General features: G+C 35.0%; 1 protein-coding gene across 4 annotated transcripts in view; it reads left to right on the top strand.

Moving 5' to 3' along the window:
- The window catches only part of TMEM108 (transmembrane protein 108), a 175,798-nt gene that overhangs the window by 88,509 nt on the left and 60,583 nt on the right, over positions 1 to 26,706 (top strand). The gene's annotated exons all lie outside the window — the stretch shown is intronic.

The following is a 26,706-nucleotide window of genomic DNA, read 5'->3' as shown; positions in this document are numbered from 1 at the left end:
GAAACCGAAGGAGTCAGATTTTATGTTGTTGTTGTTACGATTAGAATGAGACATGTATGTTGAATCTTCTCCTGTGGCTAGAATCACAAATGAATAAATAATGCTCCTGGGAAACATTGCTAAAATATGGATTCTGAAAATATTATTTTGGCACAAGTTGAATGATAAATTTGTTGCTTTATTTGATCTATACAATGGAATAAACTACTGTATTCCATTTTATATTTTTGGGCAGGAAATGAACAGGAATGTATGGTATATGCTTGTTTGAAGGCATTTTCAAATTGCTTTTTTCGTATTCTTGTTACTATTCCTACTGAATAATTACATTTTAGCTATTACTAGGGTTAGAAAGTTTCTATTCTTGCAGAATTTTTAATGTTCTTCTTTAATGATACTATTCTGTGAGTCATACAGAGAAGACACACTACCAATCTGGGAAAAGACTCAACAGATACAGCCCAAAGTAGTTAAAAAATGTTTATTGGATTTTCTAATGTTGTTACCTTTTCTTACCATATATAGCAATGAATATTTTTTCTTAATGCTGAATCATGCAATACATGGAAATAAATTAGACTAAAATCAAAATGTAAGATTGATTTTGTCATTAAAATGGTTGAAAATGAGGGTGTATAATGTAAGTTAGATTTCACCTGTTGAGATTCACTCTAAAATTCACTCTAAAAAGTTGGCTAATTAAGGTGCTAGAAGCAAAGAGATTACATATAAGTTTTAGTCCTGCTTTAAGCATGAAAGTCAACTGGGTGACATTGGGCCAGTCACTTGTCTCAGCCCAGCCCATCTCACAAGATTGTGTTGTGAGGAAAAGAGGAAGAGGAAGAATGTATGTTATCTCCTTGAATTATTTATTAAAAAAATAAAAGCAGGATAAAGAAGTCAGATTTTTTTTAAGTTACTTTGGAGCAAAGGACATAAAATCCACATACACCTAAACAAGTGCAATTCTATGGATTACTGAACAATTATCAAGCCAAGTTCAAGTTTTGCCATTGGACAAGAATAGCTGCCAGGGTTATTTCTAACATCATCAGAGAAGTTCCCACTGCTTGCACCAATATCTGAGGATTGCTGATGATGTAATCTGAAATAAATTGTAGCAACCAGTTTTTGAAATGATCTCTGTCTGTTGTTTAGAAGCCATCTATATTTATTTCTCTCTTTCTCTTTGATTGAAATAGCTGCTCATCTTACAGTGGGTGAATAATATAGAATAAAAATTCAAAACACAAAATATTTTGACAGAAAGGACCTGCTTCCTGGGTTCTGCCAGGTAACATTCTGTTAAAAACCTATCTATTCCCCCAGGTATCCCCTATTTGAATGTTTTATTGAATGTCTTAATTATTATGCTTTGTGTTTTAATGAAGTATTTAATCAAATACAATATTCAGCATATTTGCAGTATTTTGTACATAAGTAACAATACACTAATGGATTAAATTATAAATATAAATAAATTTGGGGAATGCCAGGATTGGGAAGGCTGTTTTAGAATTTGTTTTAGGGGTTTAAATAGCCTTATTAAGAAATAAATTAAAATGGATTTCTTAATTAATATCTCGAAGCCACTTGAGGATTCTTCTTGGTAAGCTCCAATTAGGGTGAATGTGTATCCACTGTGAGCTTCCATTTGCTAATATACATATATTATGGATAATGTTTACACCTTGTATTCTCATAAATATGCAGTTAGCACTACAGCAGAAGCTTTAAAAAGGAAACCTAATGTTGTGATATATGCATTGCAGCATGAATTAACAAATTCAGTGTAGATGTTTACTTTTTTTTCTATAGGTGGCCAGAAAAGAAAAATGAAAATCCATTAGTTTTAATGTAACTTAGTATTAAATGTACAAATTCTGGACTGCAGCTAAAGTCAGCAAACTCATATCCCATTGAAATCAGTGAAACACGTTCATCGTGAATTTAGATCCATTGATTTCATTAAAACTAAAGTTCAAGTAATTATGGGATAAAGAACTTATTACCGTCCAAATGTTATTGCTTTCAAGTTCTGTGACTTAGCTTTAGTCATATCAGTTGGAGATGTTAGGAGCTGAAGTCCTACATTACAGTATGTGTAGGGTCACTCTTTCTTTTTCCTAGAACTAACTCACTTATTTATTTCACTGAAGAAAACCTGTTTTGTTAATCTAAGTTTCTTCATCATGTAGAACATGTAGATTGAGATTGGGCCAGACAGAATACCTTATACTTTGAGGTACACTTAAGAGCACATAGGAATTGTGTTGCACCTTTTCACTCAGATAACATGTGGATAAGGCTAGTACCAAATTGCCACCCAATATTTTTCTCTCAAACACACATATACAAACAAAAGCAGAATACAGATAATGAAACCATAGTTTATAATCAAAGATCTACATGGAGAATGACATTTCTTTAATTTTTCTCAGGACAGCATTTGTATTACTCCCTCTAACTGTTCTTTACCTGTTAGTCATAGTAATTTCCTTGCAAGATGAAAATTTGGAGAAGATTATTATTAATTTTAAAAAAGCATAGCAGTAATGATTATAATATCCTTTCATGGAAAGAACTATTCTGTTTCTATGTTAAATAATATTTTATACAGTAAGTAAATTACTGCAGAAAATAAATACATTTAAAGTTTAGCTGTGTATTTGTACAATCTATTCTTCATTCATTTTTACATGCACACAGTAGGAGATTGCATCAAGCTAATGTTGTCTGGGGTCATTCAGTCTTTCAGAGGGTGGGAATCTATAGTATGCTCTCTCAGATTCTACTGAGTAGGTGGTCTTTCCCATTTTAGGAAAGTCAATAATTGGCATACCATATAGAATTGAACAAAGAGTTTCCCAGCTGAGGCTTCCATCAGCTCTTCTAGGAGAGCTATATATCTAGACTCACTTCCTAGATTACAAGACTCTTAAGGGGAATGTAATCCCATTTGTAATCAGAGTAAGAAGACCTTTACTTACGACTACAATTAAGATCAGAATCTTCAATCATTGAGTGAAGCGAGATGTCATGTGACTGCTTTGCTCAACTGCAATCCTAGTGTGGGAAGTCAGCCCCCCAGAGAAGGAAATATTAAAAAGGGCAGAAAAGTATATTTCCTCAAAGGATCTTAAAGAGGCAGAAAAGCATGCCCAGTTTTCTTGATAGACCCACGTTTCCCTCCCCCAAGCAGAAACCAACTCTGTAGAAATGCAGATGTTAATAATCCAGGAAGGTTGGAAGCCCCCAACTAGAAGATTAAGAAGACAAAGATACCTAAAATCTACATACTCCACCCAAACTCTAAGACAGGACATAATAGGATTAACCCACAAATGCCAAAGGGACACAGGTCAAAGTACATGACACAGGAAATACAAACCCTCAAACAGGAACAGGAAACAACCTCAAGAGCCCCAGAGGGTATAAAAACCCACTCCCTACATGTGGTCATTCTTTTTTCTTCCATAGCCATCTTTCCGTCTGGCTCTCCTCTTCAATAAACTGCAACCTTCTTTCTAAAGCAGTTGCCATATTGTTTATTCCCAGCTTGGACTGAACCATGATGAACCATGACTGAACCTTCAACATTAGCATTTCCAGTTGTGGTCATAAAGGACTAGCCAAGGTCATTAAACAGATGGAGCAAAAGAGTTGCCTGCTGAAGGCACTCAGCCCTGCATGGTGCTGAATACCTCCAGTAGGCAGCCTTTTGCTCCCAAAGATGCTTGTCAGAGGGATTCAATCCTTTTATCAGGCAATCCTTTTGCTCTTGGAGAGGTTGATTGAAAAATACCCACCTCAAAATCCCAAAAGGTTTTAGCATGGAGTGTTTGCAGCATGGAATATTTGCAGCCAGCCCTTACAGGCAAGAGGACTCCTGACTATTGTGGGAATTGTCTTTTTTAACATTAGCCTACTTCAAAAAGTTACAATGTTGGTGAAATGTGCACAAGTAGAACTGTGCTTTAAAATACTGTTTGCAAATTTAAAATTCTCATATGCATAGCACTAAATCAGTTTTTCCAGAGACAGGCAAATCCGTCAATTGGCACAAAATGTCTCAGCATATTTTGATTATTACTTTAAGAGACAGCTTCTTCACATTTATGCATATTCTGACATGTTTATAAAGAGCCAAAGTAGTTCAATTTCAAGATGAATGTAGCTTTCCATAATTTTGTTTTCCATAAACTCTGTATTTGCTGTAGAAGATATAGTTTCCTTATTCAAGGAACCTGAGTGTAAGTAATAGAAGATAATATGTCTTATCTTATGCTAGATAAAGAAGTGCAACATTGTTTCATATAAGATTTGTAGAGGAAGTGACTGAAAGGCAACCTTACATATAAAAAGTTGCATGTAGTATCGCTGTCTCTGAACCCTTCAGCCACTGCATATGTGAATATAATACACTCAGAATGGGAAACAAAAAGAAAATATGATGGATATTGAATCAGTTAAACAGGAAAGGAAAAATAATGGGAGGACAAAGTATTGGATATATTTTCTGCCTTAGTTATTTATAAAAGCAATAAAGGTGAGATATAAATAAATAGGTAAATTTGAATTCAAGCATCAATATTAATACAATATTTATAATATAATGTATCATAATATAACGCACTGTATAATATTATAATGTAATATTTAAAATTATGGACTATCTAAATTATGTTGACCATCTGGTATAAACAATTGTCTGACAATTCTATGGCTACATCAGATAAGAGAAGAGTAGAGACTTAAGAGAAGAAAGCAGCAGATATAGCAGGCAAAGTAGGGAGAACATGTGGAAGAAAACAAAAAGAAACAGGACTGTGGGTAAATCATGGCTGGTATTGGCAGCTGAAGACTTCTTTAGGCAGCCTGGCTTTGCTGTATTCCCCACTCCATTTTCCATGGAGGAGAGGGCTAGTGAGATGTTGGATTCTTCTACCAGAAAGAAAAGCCATGTGGTCTTTAACCAGATGGTTTTCCTTGCAGATTCCTCACCCCTGTTGTGTGCCAAACTTTGCAAAGTCCAAGCAGCATTGGTAGTTACGATATTATCTATAATATTTCTCCTATAGCTAGAAGGGAGGACAAGAGAGGAATTTGAATTGACAATATTTATCAGGAAGCATAAAGAAAACATTCAAGGTTAACATACAGCACGTTTCCTAAGATCATTGCAGTACATCTTTCACAATGTAAAGTAGGGATGCATGGTAAGTATGTCCTCCATTAGTTTAATGTTTCCCTTTGTCCATCATCTACCTATTGGCAATGACCTTACTTAATGATAGCATTGGCCATTGATTTTGATACTAAGCTAGTCAAATATAGCTAGTAAGTTTGACTTACTACAGTATCTTCCATTTTTATTTATTTTACTTAACTATGTCCTTTTTTCCCCTTTATTCTCTCCACCCTTCCTCCACCCCAATTTAAAATTCTAAAACAACATGGCATGGTGATAGACAATTACATCACATAAACAAATGTGCGTAGGTATTATTGATGTGGAAAATCTATTATTAATCCAGAATTTTAAAGTGTGTAGGGTACAAAATATGGGGGCTCACTCTTGCTACTTGCCTGTAAGCGTGTCTTGCAAATTCCATAACAGTCAGCTGTGACAGTTCTTAATAGAGAGTTCAATAGCTACTTTCAGCCCATGCTGCTAACAAGTGTTCAGCTACATTTTTCTGACAAGAAGAATATGAGGATGAACAGCATGATTTCCAAAGTCATTTTGAACTACAAAGCATTGTAAAATGACTGAAAGAAGTTGAAAATGTGTATATTCCCTGAAGACTTTATGTCAGCAAAAACTATAGATTATTAGAGCGTATAGGCTTACAATAAATTGTAGCAAACTCTGATGATACTGAGAAAATTGATCCCCTTTTAAATCTTAGGCTTCCAATAATTTATCTTATAATCATAGATTTTCCTGATGCTTCTACATCACAATTCTTAATGTTTTGGTGGAATGGTGACCTCTTGAAATTAGAAGCTGCATTTTCTTCAGATAGTGTAAAATTCACTTTTGAAATATAGCCTACATTTTTGAAGGGATAGTTGTTGTAGTGTTTTGTGGTAATTGCAGACTCTTCAGAAGAGAAAAAAGAGCTTCTAATTATGAATGGATTTTATTATTAATATGCAGCCATATTTGGTGTGATATTGAAGATAGAAGAGAACTATTAAATTATGTGCTTCTATTTTTTCCACTTTAAAACTCATTGCAGGGATTGTCAGACTTAAATATACTTGATTAAACCCTTAGACATGATATATGAATAAAGCTTCCAAAAAGTGTTCCTACATTTCCAGTACATTTTTAGGAGCCTAATTGAATATTCAGTTTCAGCCCAGAGCTAAGCACTCTTCCCAGTGCATGGTTGTCACTCATAGGATTAAACTAGACATGCATGTGTGAGTGGGAATCACAGATAATATGCCTTGGGTGGACCATTCATATTATCCCAAATGCAAATTTTTCACTGACATTGTTCACTGACTAGTGAATAAGAACACATTTGCTGGGTAAATTGCATGCATGTATGAATCAAGCCTGAATATTTCTAATTCCAGAATTTGCACAACTCCATCTATTGCTTTGTACATCTTCAGCCTCTGTGGGATAAGCCTTTTATGATGCAAATTACCTGAGTTTTATGTCAACTTGTCTCTGTGTTGGCATATCATCCAGATAAACTCTAAGTGTATAATAATGATGTCTACTTTTTAAAAAAATCTGTGCTGTACATTTTTAAGAAGAAATATGATTATATATTGACCTAATTGCAAGGCCTGTGAAAGTTTTATTGGCACATAAACATGGGATTTTTTTTTCTTATTCTGCATTTTTGCTTTTGGCTATTCCATGTTTATAAGTATAAGCAAAATCATGTTTGGAATTTTAGAAGTAGTGTATATAATACTGTTTTCTTAAAGGCCTTTTACAGAAAACATGACTGAAAGATTGTTTGCAAACATTGTAATTTCTACAATTCCCAACTTTCAATGACTGATCAAGCTATTTGTTTTGCTTTTATCTGAAATGTGATTGCTTATTTTGCTACTTTTATTGCAGCACTTTTAATTCAGTGTTCTTTTCATGATTTTTAAGTCAATTTATTCAGCTATACTGATGGACATAGATGTCCACAGTCTGTTATGTTCTCATACTGTACAAAGAAAACAGCATTGCATTGCAAGCTCTGTCCTTTTTGAATGTGCATGAAATTCCACACAATGATCTATATGCAAAAGCAGCAGGTCTTGCAGGTGCCTCCATGTAGATGTCTTCTCACGTAATAGGATTTCCCTCCATTCTCTTTTCTCTAGTCCATCATCCTATTCCAAGTAAACTCTGAACTTCCCCCTAAAATTCTGAAAAGGCAGAAAGATGAAAAAAAACATAATAGCAGAAAATTATCTGCCAGGAATGTAGTTCTGTTGGATGTCATGGGCTATGTTGGTTGATCATGTGTTTATATATGCTTTATATAAGTCTGTGTTTAACTTTAATCTATCTAGCTCTTCAAGGATTTTAACAAATTGAAAGGGAAGGTATATGATTTCTCTTAGAAAATGATGTAATATTTGAGACGTGACTTCTCAAGTAGAATTTAAAAATCCTGATAGTAGACTTCTGATAATGCAGCATGATAAGTGTGGTATGAATAGCATGTTATCTGATGAAATCATAGTGATCCTAAGGGTTTGGGGGGCTTTGCAAATTTAGAAGTTCAATCTCAAAAATATGAATATAATAAGACAATTTTAATCTGTCATCATTATTGTAAGATGCCTCTCACTAAAAGTATAAACTATCTTGGTATCAAAATATTAATATGTCTTCAAAAAACAATATGTTCTGGTGCAGCGGGAATAGTTCCCTTATTCACAAATATGTATATTCATAATAATAATTCTAAAAGTTGCTGTAAACCAACAGACTATTAATTTCATTTCATTTTGGGACAATTCACACAGTGGACTCCTAACTTTTCTTCACTAAAGATACATGGCAGTTCAGAAGAACCAGTTTGGTCTAATAGTTAAGACATCAGGTAAAAACAAGAGACCATGAGTTCAAGGCCCATCTTAGCCATAAAAGCCAGTCACTCTCAGCCCAACGCACATCAAAGAGTTGTTATTGTGGGGCAAATAGAAGGAGAAAGGTGTGTTGGATGTGTTTGCCATTTTAAGTTATTTATAAAAATAATAAAAGTGGGATACAAAATAAATAAATAAATGATACTGTAATTAACTCAGATTTACTATGTTGAAATGAATGAATTTCGTATTCTTTTGAAATGTACAATCATCATTATTATCATTCTAGCACTATATACTTTGGTCCCTTTATAGTTGTAATATGATGCCTATATTATATATATATATATCCCCCTGGGAATCGGATTCTAAGCCCAAATAAACAGGAACAATTGATTTTTGGTAATTATCTAGCCTATGTATCATCAGCAGTAGATGAAATGGGAGGCATGCAAGTCAAATCAAATCAAATGAATCAATAAATAAGTGTAAGACAAAAAAAGGTTACGCAGCAGATGACAATATATAAGTTTGAGTTATCATCATTGAGGATACAAAAAGCCACTATCTATGAAATATTTCAGGAAGAATTATCAAATCCATGCTTCCCCAGCCCACCAGTGCCACATATAAGGTGGGAGTCACTGAATTTCAGGTACTAGTGCTGACTCAAAGTTTCCTCGTCTTGGTAAATATGAAGAAGAGATTTCATCTTCAGTGTGTTTTAAGACACCCTTAGTTTATTGGTGAACTCTAAGCATATCAGTACAATATTATTTGCAAGACATACTAAATGCAGGCTCAGATTGAATTTCCTATTGCTTTGAAAGAATGTAGAACATTGGCAAAGGTCTCACTGCTTCATAACAACAAGTTTCCAAGTAAATGTGGGATTGCTGCTGAAAGCTGTAGTTTTAAATTAATCTCCTTGAATCAAGCACTTTTCCATTCAATCAGTAATTTGATTCCTCTGTAATCTTCAGGGAACTTCTCCCTGACCAGAATTCGGGTGAGAGAGAAGTTTCCAGAGGAACATATCATGAAAAGGAATATTGTAGCATACTGTATGTTTGCTTACAATATGCAGTGTAAGCTCTAACAGAGAAAGAGCTACTGAGCATTACTTCAAATACCAAAAAAGGTTGTGTCTGCAAGTCATTGTTCTAGAACCCAGAAATAACTATTATTATTATTATTATTATTATTAGTATTATTATTATTATTATTATTATTATTGATCATCGCACAGTCAGCCAGATGTTCAGACTGGATTTGGCATTTTGTCTACCTATCGAGTCCTTACCCTGGACCTGGGATAGGCAGATGTGGATGTTTGATGGTATTACAGATTATTATTATTATTATTATTATTATTATTATTATTATTATTATTATTTGAAATATAACAAAGGTTAGAAGAATCATTTCCTTTACACCAGGGGTCCCCAACCTCCAGTCCTTGGACCAATACCAGGCCGCAGCATGCCAGTAACCGGTCTGCACAAACATGGGATGCAGGCAGCACACAAAAACATGCACTGTCCAGTCCACGGAAAAACTTTCTCCATGGAACTGTTCCCTGGTGCCCAAAAGGTTGGAGACCTCTGCTTTACACAACAAAAGCCAAAACAGAAGAAATAAAGATTATTTGAAGAAGAAAGATTATATAATAACTAAGAGGCTAAGACTTGAGAGATTTGAACAGGTATGAGATTTAATTGATTTTGAGGCCTTCAGCCCTGAATGCCATACAATCACCAGAAAACGCAGTGACAGAAAAAGAACAAATATTTGGGAAGGTTCAAAAAGTTGTGCTTAACTAGACAGATACATAGTGATGGATTACTGGTGGACTGAGACTGTAACTTTCAGAATGCTCAGGTATGTGGAAATGTACAAAATTTGAAAGGTGATAAGATTGGGAAAGGCTGTTTTATTCCAGCAATGAAGATTGCAATAGTGGTTACCTTAGGATAGATTTATAAAGCCTTCAAGTTACATCCATGCCTTTTTCTTTTAATGTACCTGTTGCCTATCCACTTAAACAGCAGACTTTCTTTCATTCTAAATACATCATATCTTTATGGAGTCTTTGTTCCTTTCATCTTCTTTTTGATGATGCTAGAAAAGAACAGATTATGCATAATAAAAACATATTGGGGACTTCCTGTTTAATTATATAGATGTTGTCATTTTTGATATTTTCTTTCTTGGCTTTTCCCTAGCATCATACTTTAAACTTCTAAAGAAACAAAATGTGAGAAAAGGTAGCAGGATATGGAATCAGTTTATATGCTGACCAACTCCAGGCAAGATGGGCAGCATATAAATTGAGTAAATAAATAAATATATGGGCATATATGATAATTCAGCATTGCTGCTACAATGGATTTGGTAATCTGTAACCAGTTGAACACCATCTGGAGGCCACAGTTGTTGTTGTTTTGGGGTTTTTTTGGGAATAGGTCCCTAAAAGTTAATTAAAACAATAGATAAATACAAATTATAAACATGTTTTCTTTCTTTTTTGGTCCTGCTTTTTTTATTACAGACTTTCCAGAGTCATCAGGATACTATCACACTCCAAATTGCTAATAAATACATTAATAACCCACAAAATATCTTTCTTCCTATCCTACTGTACTATATACATGGATAGGTGGACATTGCTTACTTAAGTCTAAGTAAGTGATCATATATGTATTAATTTTTTTATGTGTATAGTTTTCTTTGGGGGATGGAATGTTTTCAGATTAAGGCAGAGATTGTCAATTTATGCCTTCCAAACATTACTGAGCTTCACTTCCAGCGATCCTTCTCATCCTGAAAATAGTTTATAGTTATCATAATAATGTTTTCCTTGAGTTTACCTAATCTCCTTCAAAGAGAGTGCCTAAGTGGCCATTATTACAAGTGATTGTTGGAAATAAGAATTAATAGAGTAGGACTTGTATAAGTAGTGCCATGTGTTTTCCAGAAAATATATCTGTTGTATCTTGTTTGAATTAAGTAATTATTGCTAAATTAATTGCAGATAACAGTTGAGAAAATACATTGGTAGCATTTCCTCAGATTCAAAAAGGCTTTAAAAGGCTGATTAACTGAAGGGTCATAGTATGAAGAGCAGACACATACATCATGAGGTGCATTTTCCTATGCTCTGAAAATATGCAAATATCTCACTGGCAGAAATGAGACAGGTTTTCTTCTAGAAGCTCATCTACTGACAGTGAAAGGGGGGGGAGAGAAAGTGGCAAATCACAGGACTCTAATTAGTGCACTAAATTATGTATTGAGCTTTTTTATGAGTACAAATAATATTGAATATCAAAATTAAACATTTCATTTTAAAATTATTTTCATAAAGTACACTGCAAACTAAAATAAAAAACTATTATAATACAATATTGATAATATTTATTTATTATCTTATGCCACATACGGTGAAAACATAACAAAATTATATTTCTATAATTCATTGACATCAATTTTTAAGCCACAAATTAAACTAGAACTATATGGAGTCCAGTTGTTCAAACTAATATTGTTAATAGTAGAAAGCCAATTCAGAGCCTTAAGACTTGAAACATTTTGCTCAGCCAACTTTTAGATTCTGAAAATTAAAGTCTGATTTATTAGTAGGCAAGTATAGATTTTTTCCAATAATGCTGAGTTTTTTCTTTAAGTGTACTAGCTTATGTTACAATGACAATGTTAATAAATGTATTTACATATTAATTTCTAAGTGTTCCAAAAAATTTATATAATTCTAAATTTGAAGATGGGATTAGAAATCAGAAAAAAATCCAAAGGTCAGATGTTGTAACCATAAAGTATGCAGTTTAGTATCAGTTTCAAGGACATTCTCATTACAAATGTACTAGTCATTAACAAATATTGTATGCATACTGTATGTATCATTCTGTATTTATTTAGTAAGTCTGTCATAGAATGATATGCTGTGTGGATTATAAACCCAAATGACAGGGACTTCCGGTTCCTGCAAGCAGTGCAATCAGCTGATTCGGGATGCCGAGCTCTTCAGCTGAGTTTCTTCCTGTTTGGGGACCCTAAATGGGCCAGAAGTCACCCCAGAGAGGTGGCAATGAAGGAAGGTAGTCCCAGGGACCTAGGAGAGACAGCGATCTTCCCAATCAGTTCAGGAGAAGCCTCCCAGAAACCAACAGGAGAAAGGCTAGCTAACTCCATTGTCTAGCCCCAGCTGTAAGCAACGGAAGTCAAAAAGCTCTACTTAAGCTGATTGTGAACAGTGCGTTTGAAGCTGGGTAAGAACTGATTTTTTCTATCCTACTTATTTTCCTGAAAAAGAGAACTCCCAAGAAGCAAAAATATCTCCGAGACTGAAAAGGGGAGGGATTCCCCCCCCCGCCTTTTGGCTGTTGGAAGCGGCAAATCTAACTCTTTAAGGAGGAAAAAGACTAGAAAGAACTGAAAAATGATCCAACGCTGACACCTATTGATGGATGAGGACTATAAAATCTCTGCCTGTGGCCTTCAAAGTCTTAATAAACACAGCTGCTTAGATAAAGTGATATTTACACAAACAATGGATATTTTACAAGAGGAAATATATGATACGCTGCAATCCATTCAAAGGACAATGATCTCAAACTACAAAGAAATACAAAATAACTTTGAAAGTATAAATCAACTTATCTCAATTTAATTTCACTTCAAAAAAAAACCCTCAGGAGAACACAGCAGAGATGATTGAATATAAATTTAAGGAAAAAGATTTAAAAATGGACTTTCACAAAATAAAAGAGTATGATTTAATTCAAGTGGAAGAAAAGACAACTTACATTTCAACATCACAAAACAAATTTGAAGACAAGAGAAAGGATTCGACGAAGAGACAAAAAGTGACAAAAGAAGTGGAGAGAAAAGGAAGGAAAAAGATTCCTAATAAAAAGAAGGGGGCAAATGCTCATGACAGAGACATTGATTTACTTTCTACATCTACGGTAACATCTACGATCATATGGGAAAACCTTTTGATCCAGCAAAGTACATTGATTAAGAAAGATTAAGAAAAAAGATTAAGATGGAAACCAAGAAAATAGATGATGGGACATATCAGAGAGAATGCTTAAAAAAGAAACATGTGTTTGAATATGGTTAAAGAAATAGAAAAAAATTGAAACACACCACTCTAAGAGGGATGAAATGTTTTAGATTCTTAAATGTGACTGAATTCAAGAAAAATATACATATACATACGTATGTATGTATGTATGTATGTATGTATATAAAAAGATAAAAAGGTGATCACCAGGAAATACAAACAATAAAGTTTTAATAAATAAAACCAAGCTTTCGATGGCCTAAAACTGCCATCATCGTCAGGGTACAAATCGGATGATGGGAGAACTTGCTTATAAATGTAAACACGTCTGCACACAGCTCATGGACCTCGTAATAGGTCCCGGCCGACCAATCTTTGCCTCATCTGCATAATCAATTAGTTTGTCCTTGCATCCTTTGCTTGCATGTGTTACTACCCACCTCTCCCATTTCCTGTGTTAGTAAGTCAGGAGGTGTCCCGTGTTTCCCCAAGTCGGGGTGCACCTCTCGTCCCTAAGTTGGTTCTTCCTCTCGTACTTCTTGGGGCGCTTTCCATCTCCACCCCTTTGATGTATATTGTGGCCATTTCCACTTTCTCTGTGACGAGGTTTTGCCCTGGGGATCCTGCATCTACTCTCGTTGCCCAACCCTCCAACGCTCATACAACCCTCATCCCTGACGGGATTCATCCTCTCGTCTCTCACACCAGCTCCCCGCACGTGATACGTCAGCCCATAGCCTTCGTTGTTCAGCCGTGGGAGTAACCGATGTTTCCAGGGAGACACGTTTCGATGTCCCACTCAACCGGCCTCCCCCCTTCTCCCCTTCTGCAAGGTCTGGAGCAGCTCCTGATCTACTAGCGACTCTTTCTCCTTCGGGTCTCCGTTGTGCTGCTTTCTGGGAGCGTGTTATTATTCCTGTGGTAGGACGGCAATGGGTATCCATCTCCTGCGCGTCCTTCGGGGGTATAATTTTATTATGATGGTTCGGGCAGGCGCGACGGCGTGGTGGAGGTCTCAAAGATGTTATCTCCCCCTCACTTTCTATCTCCGCTACCACGTCAGTGGTGGTGGGGGTTGTACAATCCTTGGAGCTGTAGCCATTCCAGGAGCTGCTCCGGACCTTGCAGAAGGGGAAAAGGGGGTAGGCCGGTTGAGTGGAACATTTAACTATGATTAAAAAGAATAAGAAATTTGAGAAAATAAATACTATTAATCTAGAAGGGATATATATTCTAAGTAGTATGTTATTTCTTATGTTCCGTTACTCCTGCTTTCTTCTCTTCTTTTTTATTTTTTATTTCTTTTTTGTTCTTCTTTTCCCCTTTCTTTTTACTCTTTCATCCATTACTTAAGAAACGTAAAAATATGAGATGGTTTATATGGAAAAAATAGAATTAAGTATGTAAATGTAACTAATTGCTGAGAAAACCTTTACCAGTAAGAATGTTTAGAATTTGGCAGGAGAAATAAACTAAAATAAGGATTGTAACAGGATCAATAATAAGGCAATCCAAATGACTGAAAAGAAAAGAAATGTACTAATACAGTGGTTCTCAACCTGTGGATCGGGACCCCATTTGGGGTCGAAAGACCATTTCACGGGGGTCGCCAAACAAGGCTGTCCGCCATTTTTTTCCCCTTTTCTTTGGCCACGCCCCTGGCACCCAGTGATGTATAAGTGGTTGGGGGTCACCACAACATGGGGAACTGTATTATGGGGTCGTGGCATTAGAAAGGTTGAGAACCACTGTACTAATATGATGATTATTTTTTAGGAATATTGGAAAAAATATATACTAAATTTTCATTTATTAAAACAATAAGAACTCAATGTTTGCAAAAAAGGCTGTTTTGGGGAAAGAGGAAATCAACTAAAATTAATATATAGAATAAAGACTAGAGAAATCAATTGTTAAGGAGTGTCTTTACAAATGTAACCCAGACAACATACTGTTTACCAATTATTGAGTGACTTATGCTTGTAAAAAAATTAATAAAAATATAATACAAAAAAAATATATAAACCCAAATGACAGGATGAATTTTAGACCTGTTTCCTTGTTTATGCAAACCACACAGGCTGTTATCTGCCAGACAGCTGCAGGAAAGTGAAAAATGTCAGTTTTTATATTAGCAAATCCGGATATTAAGCTTTGTTCATGGATATAACCTTTGAACTGGGTTCTTCCTACTTCACCAGCTATTAAAAATGAAAGTTGATATAGCAATTTTTGATAATAATCAGTGTACTCCTGAGTAGATCAAATAGCCATATTATTTATTTTTGAAAGCAGTAATATTTTTCCTTTCAATGTTTATCTGTTACTAAACAACTCAGTATCAATTAGCACTAACCATGCTACTGAACTCTTAAGCTTCAGCACCTGGTGATTTTTTCCCCTGATATCCAGTGCAATATTTTAATCAAACCTTCAAAATTGAGCAATTGTAACAAAGGAAAAGTATAGTCTAGTCCTTTAACATTTGAAACCTTTAATGAGTTTCTTCATATAGGGGCAGCAGTGATATGATTAAGAGAAGGTTTTATTAGGAATATGAGCTTGGATTGGTTGAAACTTAATCCACTGCTGATATCCTAAATTAGCTGTCGGACAGATGTCTGCATTAAAATGTTTAATAAATTGCTCATGTATTATTCATGTATTTTAATTAATTTCATATAAATTGACTGAAGCCAACTAGATTTCAGTATCATTTACCATTTTATCTTTACAAGGATTTACATATATGTAGCTATATGTATTTTATATATAAAATTTGATATATAAAGCTTTTTAAATCTTATGTAACAATATGGTCCCTTTTAAGTCATCATAAGCCTATTTATTTGTCATGTATGCTTGGAGATTATACTAGTTCAGTATCCATGACATACCTAAGCTTCTATTGTGTATGTTAATTTCTTTGTTTAGAAACCAATGAATATATTTTTGATAAGAGCAATATGGTATAGAGGTTAGAGTATTTGAGTAGAATTGGAATATAATTATCAAAAATCAAATGCTCCTGCATCATTCATTATGATCTCGCAGCTGAACTTACCTCAAGACAAAAGAACATATATGAAACTTGAATTGCTCAAAGAAAGACAGAATAAAGATATAACAAATAGCTATATGCTTTTTGGAACATCAGGTTAATTGATATGTCCTCCAGAGCTCCAGTAATTTTACACTGATCTGAGCTAAATTAAAACTGCATACTTTTGTGTTGTGTTAGTGCTTTTCATTTATAACACAGGTAAGTAGGATTATTTGCAGTAGAAAGAATCCCACCCATTTTTTTTATTTCCCCAGATAATTAGCCATCAAGGAATCAGCATGAACCAAGACCACTGTTTTCCAGCTACAGGTAGCAAGAAAACAGCACTTTCATTAGGATTGCCGTGGGATTGTAACATTAAATCCTCGTGACATCAAAGGAGAAATCTGTTGTACAATGCAAATACTGTGCCAGGTGCCACCTTTGAACTCATACTGAATCTTGCTGAGTTCATCTCAAAGCCTGCTAAAATTAGCAGAAGAGTATTTACCTTTAATGCTCTTTTTGGCATCAGGTTATCTGAGGGACTGCCTCTCCTTGATTATATGAACTCATCCCATTAGATCTGGCAGAGAAGGCATGCCATAGATACCATCTGCCAGGGACCTATATTTGAGATCTGTCTTTATCATCAGGCCTGGGGATCACAGATAATAATAATAATAAAGCTGGAAGGGACCTTGGAGGACATCGAGTCCAACCCCCTGCTCAGGCAGGAAACCCTACACTATTTCAGACAAATGGCTGTCCAGTCTCTTCTTTAAAACTTCCAGTGTTGGAGCATTCACCGCTTCTGGAGGCAGGTTGTTCCATTGGTTAATTGTTCTAACTGTCAGGAAGTTTCTATTTAGTTCTAGGTTGCTTCTCTCCTTGATCAGTTTCCATCCATTGCTTCTTGTCCTGCCTTCAGGCGCTTTGGAGAATAGCTTGACTTCCTCTTCTTTGTGGCAGCCCCTGAGATATTGGAACACTGCTATCATGTCCCCCCTCGTCCTTCTTTGTTACTCTTCTCTGTACTCAGCATCTTTTTTACATCATGGTGACCAAAACTGGATGCAGTATTCCAAGTGTAGCCTTACCAAGGCATTGTAAAGTGGTATTAATACTTCACGTGATCTTTATTCTATCCCTCTGTTAATGCAGTCCAGCACTGTGTTGGCTTTTTTGGCAGCTGCAGCACACTGCTGGCTCATATTTAAGTGATTGTCCACTAGGACTCTGAGATCCCTCTCTCAGTACAGCTGGTCAGCCAGCTACGAATCCATCTGTGGTGATGCTGTCTAACTCACATTTTTTCCCTGATCATCCTTTCTTCCCCATATTTTTCCCATTTCCCCCTCATTACACAATTACAATTCTTGATACTATTAATGTATACAGAATTAGATATAAACATTTTCATAATATTTTACTAATATTATACAAATAACAATAATATCAATTCATTAATCAATATCCTGTTTTTCGTGCTCTTGTTAAGGTTTGATTTCCCATAAATATTTAAAGTATCTTTGTCAGTTATGATTTTCTCAATATTACATTTATACAACTAAAAATTTTATTCATACCAATCCTCCTCTTATTTTCATATTTCCCACATCAAAAGAAGAAAAAAATGCTATTTTAATTCTAAATTGTATCTTTCATTATAAAAGTCTAATTATATCTAAGGGTCATCCATTCTTTTAACCATATTCAAACAAGTACTTAAACATATGATGCCCCCTCTAATAGGTCAAATTTTCTATTTTTTAAATCTAACTCTCACTTTCTTTCTTTATCAAGTAGCTTTCCAAGCCAAGCAATTAAATCACCCAGGAATTTTCTTTCTATATTTATGAAAGTTGCTTGGTATGAGGAAGACAATTTAGGTAGGGTATATTTGGGGGGAATTCCACCCATTTATGTTCCTTAAGCAGCTCCCACCTTCCTTCTCCCTCAATTTCTCCCCCCATCTTTTGTGTCCCAAATTGTAACATTTCCTCTGATAGCTCTATGTTCCATTCCCCAAAATTTTCTTCCTTGTCATCAGGTGCATCTTGCAAGCTTAAAGGGTAAAAAGTCTTTTGCAATTTCATTGAATGGGTAAGTCTCGTAGTATTTTATTTGTATATGGTAGTTTATATTTCCCTTCTTTCATCTCTTCTGTCTCTCGGTCCATTTCCTCTGCTTCATCTTTCGATCTCTGGTTTATTTGTTCATACTTTGTAGTTGTTATCTGGGAACTTTCTAGTTGTAGATTTAATTTGAGATTTGCTCATTTATATCTAAATTATTTTTAGTCTCATTGTGGTTTATTTTTATGTCTCCTTTGTATGCAAAAATTGTTTGGTGAATTAGTTGTAGCGTAGAGTATAGTTCCTTCTGAAAGGTATTTGTTTTTTTTAAGGCATCATTCCTGGAGATCCTCTAATATCACCAGTTTCAGTAAGAGTAGAACAAAATTTCCTCTAGTTTTCTGGTCTTTATATGCAGCTTTTATAATCCAATAGATTTTAGAATACAGGTCCAGTCCCAAATGCAATATTTTATAGTGATCCTTTGTCTCAGGCATCCAAAAATTATCTGTTAGGCAAGTTTATAATCCATAATGTTCAAAATATTCAAAGTATTCAATTTCCCTGAAAACAAAAGTCTCTTCCAGCCTGATGTAATCAAAGGTCAAGGTTTTTTTTTCTCTTCTACTAGCTCTTGAGATTAAAAGTCCAAGTTCAGTGGGTGTTTATAATCCAATAAGGTCAGGGTGATTATGCCAAAATATTTTTCTTTATTGCCAGCTGTTCTCCCTTAGGCTAGGAATCACCAAGCAAGCAGGAACTTAGTTATAGTACTCAGATCCACCACTAGATGTCATTCAAAAATCCATTTCCCACTCTTAAAACAAAGGATTGATTTCTTATGTTTCACCTCAATGTTTTTTTTTTCAAAGAGAAAATCTTAACAATTATCTCAGTTCTCAAATTTCAAAACTATAGTTTTATGTTAATTCGACTTCAATACTGTGTATTTCTGTCCCCCATATAAATTAAAGCGCCACTTCTGTTCACATTCTTGTGAAAGGCTTCTTGGGAGCCTTTCCCAGGAAATTCAGTTGTAAAATAGTAAAGAAAGGATCAATATTCTCACCCAGCTCCAAACATGCTGTTTACAATGTATTAATTGGTGCTTTTCTTCTTTGGTTGTCAGTAGTAATGGCTACCCATAGGAATGTACCCAGTCTTTCCCCTGCTGGTTTGGAGGACTTTTCTCGGATTGAACGGAAAGACCGCTGTCTCTCCATGATTGACGAGACACCCCTCCTTCTTCGTTACCTCTTCGGGATGACTTTAGGCAGCAGAAGCAGAGCCCTGCCATCCTGCATTCATTTCGCCGCGTTTCAAAACCAGAAGTCCCCATAGCCATATTCTTGACATCCCAAAACCATAAGAAAAGAGTGAAGGGAATGCTTGCACTATATGAACCCCATTCAGATGACTGATTCTCAATTTGATATTAGAATTCAAGATATCAAAGATAAGAAGCAGGGCATATTTTAGAAAAGAACAGAAGTAATTTCTAGAAACATCACTAAACATAAGTAAATGTATCTGTTCAAAAGGGAAGAAAAGTCAGCATACCATTTTATACTATCTACATATGCTAATTTGATAGAAGCATACAAATTAAGAAGTACTGAACATTTGTCATTATCTCTTTCCTCTGCGATTTGAGCAAAAATGCATAAGTATGTGGAGAAAACCTGAAGCTTTCAAATTCTCTTTAGTTTTTTTAGTTTACTTTTCAAACAATCCATGAAAAGAATATCATACTTTATTTGAATAGTTCATTTAATTTGGACTGAAATGTGTTGTAGATTTTGGTGGGTTTTTCTCCCTACAAAGTTGCCATCAGACAGCATGCTTTTATGTGGATGTATCTCCTGAGACTGCAGCGGCCAAATAAAATTGGAACATTGCTTTTGTGAGGAGTGATTGAACATCCTGCTTTTTTACAGATGACTACAGCTGAGATCTGAGGACATGGTGCTCATTTAACAGGCATAAATACAAGAGAATTTTCTTTGTACAGCTTTGCTTCAAGCTGCTCATCTGTTTTTTTTCCAGATTACATAAAGCATGTTGACAGGTATAATTATCTCAGCTGAGCTGATTAAAGGATCCAAATAACCAGGATTCCATCTCTGCAGACAACATTTTCCCAATAGGTTAACAAGATCTATATTTTGAAATAAAACATTCTGGGTTTTGTTTGAAAATCAAGATATGGAGGACCAGATTAGAGAGTTTTCTTAAATGCAATTAATATGTTTTTAAAATGCAAATCAGGTGGGAGAAAAAAGTTATTGGGCATAGAAAATATAGAGATATGAAAAGTATAGAGAGCTAATTTAACTCTTTCCCCTCTCTACTCTGGTGAAGAAGAAAATTATTCTGAAATAGGGCACAGCTGTTCATTGCCCTAATTGTAATCAGTGAAGAGGAGAGAGCTTATTAAATCACCATACTATTGTTATCCTATTATCCCATTGCTGTGTATCAGTTAAGGAAGGCATGTCAAATTGCCGGCCCACAGGCTGGATGAATTGTACTGAAACCGTGCCCACCCCATTGCCGGCAATGGGGAAAAAGTCGCAATATGTCACGTGACGTCAGGTGACATCGCAAGTTTGACATGCCTAGGTTAAGGTGTTGGAATCAGGAAACCTGAGTTCTAGACTACCCTGGACCATAAGACTTCCCTGAGTCACACAATTGTTCTTTCTCAGTCCAGCCTATTTTGTAAAATTATTGATGTAAAGAAAAATAGGAGGAAGGAATGTGTGTGACACTTTTAACCTCTCTGTGATAGAATATAAATCAAATTTCAAAAATTGATCCCTTCTTCCTTCTCTCTTGGTTGATTCAGTTCTCATTAAGACACATTTATTATGTAATTTGCTCCTCTTTTGTCAACGTAGAAGATTAATGTTCATTTATAATAATCAGTTGTAGGCACAACCTGAATCTCATTTTTTAAATCTTATTTAGAACATAACAAACCTACAAAACTGTATCAGAAATAAGGCATATGCAACAACTGAAAACAGCAGCAATTAGAGTACTATAGAGAAAAAACTACTTTAAAACAAGGCAGAGCTGGAGAAAAATCAGAAATGCAACATCTCTAAAAAGATAACAAACTAGTATGGTATTCTGCAGCTACTATTGAAAAAATTCACTCCCAAGGAGTCTCTTCTATGGCTTGCAGATGAGGCCCCTTTGAGCGGATCCTAAAACAATTTTGATACTTGAGTTGGAATATATAAAAAGAATTTCCTTTTTACTTGAAGAAAAGAATGGAAATAGTATGAAACCAATTGAAAGTCACTCTGTAGGACACATTTGTGTTAAAGATGTTTCTTGAACACTACTGAACTATGGTGGTGCAGTGGTTAGAATGCAATACTACAATCAAACTCTGCCCACAGCCTGGAGTTTGATCCTGGCAGGGCTTAAGATTCACTCAGCCTTCCATCCTTCTGAAGTTGGTAAAATGAGGATCCAGATTGTTGGGGGCAATATACTCTCTGTAAATTGCTTAGAGAATGTTGTAAAGCACTATGAAGTGATATATAAGTTTAAGTGTTATTGCTATTACTGTCTATGTTACTTGTACACTATCCAGAATCCAGAATACATAAATAAATCCATAAATAAATTTCAATAATTTAAATAGGATTAGCCAATTGAATCATTGAAGCCACCCTAATTCTATCTAATAAAGTTGGTATAATACATATTACAACATAATAAAACATATGGAAGTAAAATAATAAAATATAAAAACATTAAACTTACAATAGATTAAAACAAACTAAAAACCGTGGGTTTAGAGCAGAGAGGTAATGGTAGCTTTTCTATTATTACACTAGCCACCTCCAGCCAATTCCTTCAGGGCCTTATGCCAACAGACCTAGTTTTAAAGCATTTCCTGAAGGCCAGAAGGGTGGGGCAGACTTCATATCCTATGTCAAGATGATCCAAAGTATGGAGGGCATGGCAGAAAAAGCTCTTCTCCTGGACCCCACCAGCTGCAATTGCTTGGCTAATAGGGTCTGCGGTAGGACAAGATAGGCAGTCCAATCCCATTGGGGCAAGATGGCTTCTCCTCTCCTCTTCTGTCATCTCCTCTCTGATCACCAAGCAATCCTTCTAGAACCTAATCTTTTTCAAAACAATTAAAATAATAGAGTATTATTAATAAGTAGTTTATATATCTGGGTAGAACTACTTACTAATAGTAATAAGGTGACCAACCGTCCTCCTTTAGGGAGGACAGTCCTCCTTTTGTAGGTTCTGTCCTCCCTCGAAAAGTGTCCTCCTACATGTCCTCCTTTTCGATATTTGAAGACTAATATGCAGGGCTTTTTTTTCTCATAGAACGCTCAGAATGGTGTTCCGGCACCTTTTATTTGATGGTTTTTTTCAACTTTTGCATGAGCTGTGCTATTCCCGCTATTGGCTTTCGAAAGCCAATAGGAATTGCTGCTGAGCGCGCCAAAACACCCGGCTGGCAAACTTTGCACATGCAAGTTGTCTGTATTATTGTTGCAATGAATCAAATGTTTCTTTTATTTACGATATTTTTTCTTCAATTTATTTGTCTCCTCCTTTTCATTGTAAAAAAGTTGGTCACCTTAATAGTAACTCTATCTTGTCTGAATTTTATTTATTTATTTTTATATTTATATTCCACGTATTATTTTTATATATAACTCAATGCAATGAACATATCTCATATAGTTTGCGCCTTCTATTTTCCCCACAGTGGAACGTTGTGAGATGGGTTGGGTTGAGAGAGAGTAACTGGCCCAAGGTCACCCAGCTATCTTTCATGGTAGAGCTAGAAAACACAATCTTTTGGTTTTTAGCCTAGAGCTTTAACCAGCATGCCAAACTGGCTCAAATCCTGACCTGAGTTATTGATTATGGATCCTCATTAATCCTATTTTTCCGGCCATAAAGCAGCCATTGTCACAAACTTTCCTCCCAATTCTGCTATTAAGTATTTTAAGATAGAAAACAAAAGTTTCATGTTGATTTTTAGAACTATAAATAAAAATACAATTCACTCAATGATCTATATATCTTTTGCTGTCCAGGTGTTTTGAGTGGCTAGTTTACTAACTTCAAATCCATGCTTTTTTTTCTTATAATCCTTTATTTTTAGACTTCTGTTAAACCAGATAGTACTTGAAATAGAGAATATTTTAAATAGATTAAGTCTTTAAATGAAGGACTGTCCTTCCCGAAAATAGTACATATATTTACATTAATTTTATGGTTACTTCTGGAGAGATGTTGTTTCTCTTTAAACTAGAGTTGGACTGGACAACTGTTCAAACAGAAAGCATAGAAAGCAAAGACTATCCTTTTTAATTGAGACATGTCTATTCATGGTACTGTAAATTAAGTTTTGAGTTTGTGGTAACACATCAGAAGACAAAGTAACAAACTTGTTTTATTAATTCAGTTTCTTTATTGGCAAATTTAAATTCATTGTTTAAAAATCACAAATCAATTTGCCAACTCTAGTTTTAAAATCTGATGTACTTTAAATAGCATATTAAGGGGAAATGGATAACACCATATGAAAAGATCAATAGAAATGCAAAAGAAGACAAATTATATTTAACTTTCTTCTTTCTTGACATCCCCCATCAGTCAACATTTTTCTCATGTTTAGCCAATAGAATATAAAAATGCATTAATAACAATTAGTATGCTGAATGTTTCGTTAATATCCCCCTCTGTCCCCCATTAATATATGGAAAGTTTAGATGCAGAAAAAGCTGATCACCAAGATGTTTAGGATCAATTAAAATTAACTTCTAAAATTTAAATCAATTCAAACTAATCTTGTGCCTATATTGCACAGTAACCAAATTGTGCAAATCAGAAACTATACAGAAAAAATTTACAGAACAGAACTGTTAATATTATTTTAATTGCAAACATGTAACAGCAAGGTTGGAATAATTCACACTTAAAACAATTTGTGGTTGTATTCAGTTAGACATCTATTGCTGAATGAAAACATTATCTCTCAAGAATAAATTTTTTTAAAGCTAAGAGACAAATACAATTAGAAAAATGTAAAGCTGTACAATGCACGGGGCCAGCTATTTGAGGGACTGGCTCTTTCCACTCACAATCCATCCATCCTATCGAATCTGGCAAAAGGGACGTGTTATGGGCTCCATCCACTAAGGAATGTCGTGATGGAACTCAGGAGAAGAACTTCCAAAGCACCGGCCCTTTGGAACATCACCTCCTGAGCTCAGACTGGCCCCGTCTTTATTGGACTTCTGAAAGGACCTAAAAACAAGGCTTTACTATCTGGCCTGGAGATTTGGAAATGTGGTATGGAGGCTGAAAATTGCATGTATTGTTAGCAAAATTGATAGCCTTGCCCACATATTAAATCATTTTTATTTACAAATCACTTCTTCGGTTTTCCCAAGAAAACTTGGGAACTAATCCAAGTAATTGCCAGGAGTCTACAGTGACTCAAAGATACCAAAAAGAAAACAAAAAGAAAAGAAAAAAATCTGCTCAGACGCATGTCTGTGAGATCTCAGATGTGTGTGTGTGTGTGAGACTGGCACTATATGAATTGAATAAATAAATGAAATAAAGGTTAAGGCAGTTTTATTAAAGCCAAAGTAGCAGTATAATTGATGATTTATAGCTGTTGCAGATATTCCTAAGTTATCAAAGTAATGGTTATATCAATCTGTGTTCTTCAAGATAGCTTTATCTATTTCTTGTCAGTTTCAAACTCAGGAATAGAATCTAATTATCCTCAGGTCTTAATTCCAGGAAGAAGAAAGGGAACAGTGCTATCAAAATTTAAATTAGTAAGAAATCGTAAGTCATAATTATGGTTTGTTTAAGAAAATAAACTACTTTTTATATACTAGCATGTTGTTATCTTACTGGTAATAGCTGTGACTCAGTATGATATGTTTTGTTTCAGTATTTATAGTCTATGTTTTTTCAACAATGTCTTTGTGATTTGGTGACATTGTATTTTTGTATTGTATCTTATTCTTTTTACCTGAAGAAACATTTTTACTGGAAGGCTAATAAATGCAAAAAATAAACATTTTTTTTTCTAAGTAGCAGATGAGACAGCAGCTGAGCAAATGTGAATGCACATAAACAAAACAACAGATGATTTCAAGAGATGTCCTAGAGCTTCAGGACAACAAAGAAAGAAGCTTATGAAACAAATGACAGAAAACCATGGTGTTCCATCCTGTTGTGAACATTCAGTGACCTAAAGGTTATCCAAATATCAGAGAATGTGCATATAAAATATCTAAGACAGTTACACAAATCTTCATATTAAAGAGAGCTGGCTATCATCTTAAAGTGGTATGTCAGCCAAAAGACAATGTCACAATTAGTTTTCCTGTCCTTCCACCCTTCCTGGTTTTTTTGCATGCAGCCTCTTTAAAAGCAGAAAGAGATAAGTTGGAAGAGATAGCTGGTCATTTTAAAAAGTCACTACAATATGACTCTGCAGATCTTCATTGAAAAGTGAAGATGAGAGAAAATAGTATTTTCATTACAAATTCCTTTCAGTTTCTCTATTACCTAGTGTTGATCAGAGCTGTCATCAGCTCAGATTTGTGTTTTGGGAAATTTTTACTATTTGGACCTAATCTCCTAGAACCGGTAGGCAACCTTGCCTTTTTTATGATTTGTGGATTTCAACTCCTAGAATTCCTGAGCCAGCCATGCTGGCTCAGGAATTCTGGGAGTTGAAGTCCACGAGTCATAAAATAGCTAAGGTTGCCTACCCCTGTCCTAGAACATAGGTGTCAAACTTGCCACATCACGTGACATGTCACGATGTGTCGCAACATTTTTTGCATTGCCGGAGCTGGGATGGGTGCGGTCTCCATATGATGCAATTGGCCCACGGGCCGGCAGTTTGACACCCCTGTCCTAGAAGTTAACACCCTGCAGGAAGCTGGGTTGTCTAACCATCTTATATCAGTAGAACCAACAAGATTCCCATTTATTAGTATTTTAAATTATTGCTTGGAGCTAACTCTGTAAATTGATGCTTCTTAACCAGGCACTTTCCTTTCCCTCAAATAGCAGGGATTTTCCTGAAAGCAGCAACTTTTTTTTTCTACTTACTGGTACCATATGAATCCTAGGAGCTATGATAATGCTACCATTAAAGTTCTATTATAACTGGCTTGTACTTTAGTGCTAATGTATTAAAAGTGCTATATTAGAGAGATATCAAAGTAAACTACCTTACTTAATTGGGATGTACACCTTGAACATCTTCTGATCAGTTTGATCCTGTACCATTTGGGTGCAGATAATTTACTTTTAAAAAATGTAATGTTTGGTAATCGTTGGCGTATGTTGCTGAAATTGTTTTGTAGAAGGAAACAGAATATAACATCTCCTTTACATATATACTTGTGAAA

This window comes from Crotalus tigris, unplaced genomic scaffold (genome assembly GCF_016545835.1).
Source record: "Crotalus tigris isolate CLP2741 ecotype Arizona unplaced genomic scaffold, ASM1654583v1 scf7180000017666.27876245, whole genome shotgun sequence".
In the NCBI taxonomy this organism is placed as follows: Eukaryota; Metazoa; Chordata; class Lepidosauria; order Squamata; family Viperidae; genus Crotalus; species Crotalus tigris.
Note: the sequence above shows the minus strand (reverse complement) of the source record. Positions and strands in the feature narration are given on the sequence as shown.